Raw genomic sequence first — 6000 nt, forward strand, 5'->3', positions numbered from 1 at the left:
TACGGACGGACGTCGTTTACGTAAGCGTCGAAACCACTGACGTCCTAGCTACGTCAGTGGGAGCAATGCACGCCGGGAAATTTCGCGGACGGCGCCTGCGCATTTAAATCGGCGCGGGAACGCGCCTGATTTAAATAGTACACTCCCCCTAGCCGCGGAATTTGAATTCCGCCGGGGGATTTAGGATCCGCCGTCGCAAGTTTGGAGGTAAGTTGTTTGTGAATTAGCCACTTGCCTCCTAAACTTGCGGGAGCGGATCTTAATTCACGTAGATCGAGCGGATCTATAGATCCGCTGCGCTACGTGAATCTGGCCCATGAACTTTAATGGCGTCCCAGTCTTAGTCCGTCGGGTTCAATATTGCGTTGGCCCCGCCCTTTGCAGCTATAACTGGCATGACACCAATACCCCCTGCCCCATATGTATGACTTGGAGTTGGGAGACGTGTCGCTGGTCTCACCTTGAATTCTGTGACCTCCAATCTCCACAGCGGCTGCACACAATCTTCTCCTATTACCTCCGAAGGCAGAAAAAAAATCCATTCCCTCTCCGATTTCTGTGTGTGGAGTCAGCGGAACCACAAATCACTCTCCACGGCGTCTGCGGAGGTCCGCGTGTGACAGCGCCGAGGACGCGCAGGTCTTCATCGGATTACATTATTATATCATCTGTGAGAACAGCAAACTTCAAACATCCCATAATTCTACAATAATCTGTTCCTGGCCTTTCATAGGCTGCTGGAGGAAAAACAATAATTAATGGCAGCCAATCAGATCCCGATCTGTAACGGGAAAACTATTCGATGGAATTTGATTTTTTGCCTTTATTATAAAAGTACAAATTCAGCTATGACAAAAAAACAGATGTAGGATTTTTACACATTATATATTAACCACTTCTGCTCCGGAAGATTTATCCCCCCACCCCCTTCATGGCCAAGCCATTTTTTTGCGATTCCGCAGTGCGTTAATTTAACTGATAATTGCGCGGTCGTGCGACGTTGTACCCAAACAAAGTTGACGTCCTTTTTTTCCCCACAAGTAGAGCTTTCTTTTGGTGGTATTTGATCACCTCGTTTTTATTTTTTGCGGTATAAACAAAACAAGAGCGACAATTTTGAAAAAAACACAGAGGCCCAGATCCACAAAGAGTTACGTCGGCGTATCTATTGATACGCCGCGTAAATTCCATCGATGCGCCGTCGTATCTTTGTTTTGTATCCACAAAACAAGATACGACTGAATGTGGTCTAGATCCGACCGACGTACGTCTTAGTACGCCGTCGGATCTTAGGTGCATATTTACGCTGGCCGCTAGGTGGCGCTTCAGTTGATTTCCGCGTCGAGTATGCAAATTACCTAGATACGCCGATCCTCAAACGTACGTCCGCCGGGCGAATTTTTTTACGTTGTTTACGTAAGGCTTTTTCCGGCGTAAAGTTACCCCTGCCTCTATGAGGCGTACGCAATGTTAAGTATGGACGTCGGGACAGCGTCGAATTTTCCGTCGTTTACGTCGTTTGCATAAAACGTTCGCGAATAGGGCTTTGCGTAAATTACGTTCACGTCGAAAGCATTGACTATTTGCAACGTGATTTCGCGAGTGCGCACTGGGATACGTCCATGGACAAGCATGCACCGTTCGTAAAAAGCGTCAATTACGTGGGGTCATACTAGATTAGCATACAACACGCCCACTCCGAGCCTACTTTGAATTACGCGGCCTTACGCCGGCATATTTACGTTACGCCGGCGCACATATAGTCCATAGTTCTTTGTGGATACCCTACAAACCACTCAGATTTACGGCGGCGTAGCGCATATGAGATGCGCTACGCCCGCCTAAATATACCCCCGTTTTTGTGGATCTGGCCCAATATTTTTTACTTTTTGATTTAATAATAAATATCACAAAACTATTTTTTTCCTCAGTGTAGGCCGATACGTATTCTTCTACATGTTCTTGGTAAAAAAAAAAAATCGCAATAAGCGTATATTGATTGGTTTGCGCAAAAAGTTATATCGTCTACAAAATAGGGGATAGATTTACAGCATTCTTATTATCATTATTTTTTTTTTTACTGGTAGTGGTGGCGATCTGTGATTTTTATCGGGACTACGACATTACGGAGGACACATCGGACACTTTTGACACATTTTTGGGACGATTGACAATTATACAGCGATCAGAGCTATAAAAATGCACTGATTACTGTGTAAATGTCACTGGCAGGGAAGGGGTTAACCACTAGGGGGCGATCAAGGGGTTAACTGTGTTCCCTAGTGTGTGTTCTAACTGTAAGGGGGAGGGGACTCACAATAGTAGATAACAGATCGTGGTTCCTAGCTATTAGGAACTCACGATCTGCATCTCCTCACCTCACAGCCCACGATCGTGTGTGGCCGGTGGTCATTGCGACTGCCGGTCACGGAAATCAGCCCTCCCCGCAGTGCAGTGCCTGCTAGCGCGCTTAAATAAAGGGACTGACGTACAGCTACGGCGGTTCACGCGATCGTGCCGACCTGCCGCGTTATAATGATGGCAGCTGGTCGGCAAGTGGTTAACCTCTTAACGACCGACTCACGTTTATATACGTCAACACAATGCCTCCTGTGGGCAGATCGACATATATATACACGTTTGGGGCACTGTGGCAACACTTGAGGCACACTGGCAGCATTGTGCACACTGGCAGCATTGAGAACACTGGCAGCATTGGGCACACAAGCACACTGGCAGCATTGAGAACACTGGCAGCATTGGACACACTAGCAGCATTGGGCGCACTGGCAGCATTGGGCACACTGGCAGCATTGGGAACACTGGCAGCATTGGGCACACAGGCACACTGGCAGCATTGGGAACACTGGCAGCATTGGACACACTGACAGCATTGAGAACACTGGCAGTATTTGGCACACTGGCAGAATTTGGCACAATGGCAGCATTTGGTGGGCACAGTGGCAGCATTTGGTGGGCACAGTGGCAGCATTTGGTGGGCACAGTGGCAGCGTTTGAGGTTTTGTTTTTCAAACTATTTTCTGTTTATTTGCACAAAAATTCCCCCCAAATTTTTTTTAGCAACAGCCACCACTGCTATAACATCTAATATCTATATCCAGACCGGAGGAAGCGGTATATTGACGGAAGCACTCAAGCGGAGTGTGGGACGTTCCATTACAGGGGGGAGTCTGTGTTTTTTGTTGCGGCTGGAGGCCTCAACATTTACAGTGGTGACTCCTCAGGTACTAGAAGTAGATGCCCATGAGGACCTTGTGACTCCTATTTGTCAGACTGTTCTGGATGTTCACATGTTGCATGTTTATACTGTATGTTGAAATGTTAATAAAAGGCTGCTTTGGCCATTAAACTCCTTCTTGGGTTTCATGTGTCTTTTCCTAAAAATAATACAAATAAATAAAAATAAAAAGGGGGTTAGTGGTGGAGTGGTGGTGCAGCAGTCAGGAGAACAAAGCATCTTTTATCATAGTCATGTGTACAGAATAGACAATATCACAGTGATTGAGGGATGACTTCCCCTCGCTCTTCTCACACTGGGGTAGATTCAGTAAGCAATTGCGTCTGCGTATCCATTGTTACGCAGTGCAATTGCTTAGTTGCGCCGGCGTATTGACTTCTCCTGATTCAGGAAGCTCGATACGCCGACTGTAGCCTAAGATATGACTGGGATAAGGCTCTTATGCCGTCGTATCGTAGGCTGCATTCTTACGATGGCCGCTAGGTGGCGTTCCCGTAGTGGTCAGCGTAGAGTATGCAAATTGCATACTAACGCCGATTCACAACCCTACGCGCGCCCTGCGTACGCATTTTACGTCGTTTGCGTTCGTCGGGTTCCGCGTAAGGCTGCTCCTGCTATTAGCAGGGGCAGCCAATGCTAAGTATACCCGTCGTTCCCGCGTCGCGATTTAAAAAAATTACGTCGTTTGCGTAAGTGAATCGTGAATGGCGCTGGACGCCATTTACGTTCACGTTAAAGCAAATGACGTCCTTGCGACGTCATTTTCCGCAATGCACGTCGGGAAAGTTTCCCGACGGAGCATGCGCACTACGTTCGGCGCGGGAACGCGCCTAATTTAAATGATCCACGCCCCCTACGGGATCATTTAAATTACGTGCCCTTACGCCGGGCAGTTTTAAGGAGCGCCCGCGCAAATTACGTAGCTACTGCTTCATGAATGAAGCGTGGCGCAGTTAATTTACGGAGGCGCAGTGTTAAAACGGTACGTTGCGCCTCCGTAAGAGGGCGCAATTTGTACCTGAATCTACCCCACTGCTTCTTATTTCTGTTCTTATTTATACTGCACACAGGACACTGCACACGGCACACAGGACACTGCACACGGCGCACAAGACACTGCACACGGCACACAGGACACTGCACACGGCACACAGGACACTGCACACAGGACACTGCACACGGCGCACAAGACACTGCACACGGCACACAGGACACTGCACACGGCACACAGGACACTGCACACAGGACACTGCACACGGCGCACAAGACACTGCACACGGCACACAGGACACTGCACACGGCACACAGGACACTGCACACAGGACACTGCACACAGGACACTGCACACGGCGCACAAGACACTGCACACGGCACACAGGACACTGCACACGGCACACAGGACACTGCACACGGCACACAGGACACTGCACACAGGACACTGCACACGGCGCACAAGACACTGCACACGGCACACAGGACACTGCACACGGCACACAGGACACTGCACACAGGACACTGCACACGGCGCACAAGACACTGCACACGGCACACAGGACACTGCACACGGCACACAGGACACTGCACACAGGACACTGCACACAGGACACTGCACACGGCGCACAAGACACTGCACACGGCACACAGGACACTGCACACGGCACACAGGACACTGCACACAGGACACTGCACATGGCACACAGCACACTGCACACAGGACACTGCACACGGCACGCAGGACACTGCACACAGGACACTGCACACAGGACACTGCACATGGCACACAGGACACTGCACACAGGACACTGCACACGGCACACAGGACACTGCACACAGCACACAGGACACTGCACACAGGACACTGCACACAGGACACTGCACACGGCACACAGGACACTGCACACAGCACACAGGACACTGCACACAGGACACAGCACACAGGACACTGCACACAGGACACTGCACACAGCACACAGGACACTGCACACAGGACACTGCACACAGCACACAGCACACAGGACACTGCACACAGGACACTGCACACAGCACACAGGACACTGCACACCGCTCATGGGTGAATGATGATTAGACTTCTGGAAGACGCTACAACTTCAGTTGTTTCTTTAGAGCTATTTGTGCCAGAGTTCCATGTCAGCCATCTATGATTTGTTTAACCTTTTATGTTATCTTTGAAGGAATGAACTTGTCAGGCTGGGAGCTTCACAGACCTATTAACCATTTACTGTCCTCCTGTGCTTGAGAATTGACTGTTAGTAAAGTTTATGTCCACAGTCTCTGACCATCTCCTGTACTATGTCTGCAGTCTCTGACCATCTCCTGTACTATGTCTGCAGTCTCTGACCATCTCCTGTACTATATCTGCAGTCTCTGACCTCGGTAAATCTCGGGTAGGAAGTCTTTCTGAGGTTTGCCGAGGTCAGCCGAAGTGTCCTCAGGCCTTTTCGGCCGTTTCCGAGGCTCTCCGGCGCCCCCCGCCTCTGGCCGCATGCGATATTGCATCCCATTGAAGTCAATGCGGAACTAATTATTTTCGTTTCCATTGGCTTCAATGGGGAAACTCGCTTTGATATGCGAGTACTTTGGATTACGGGCATTTTCTTGGAACGGATTATACTCGTAACCCAAGGTTCCACTGTAAATCTCTTTGCAGTCAAGAAGTGTCTGGCGCCCATTGATCTACTTTGAATTAGACCCACCATGCCTTGTAACCCACTCTACACAGA

This window comes from Rana temporaria, chromosome 7 (assembly GCF_905171775.1).
Source record: "Rana temporaria chromosome 7, aRanTem1.1, whole genome shotgun sequence".
NCBI lineage: Eukaryota > Metazoa > Chordata > Amphibia > Anura > Ranidae > Rana > Rana temporaria.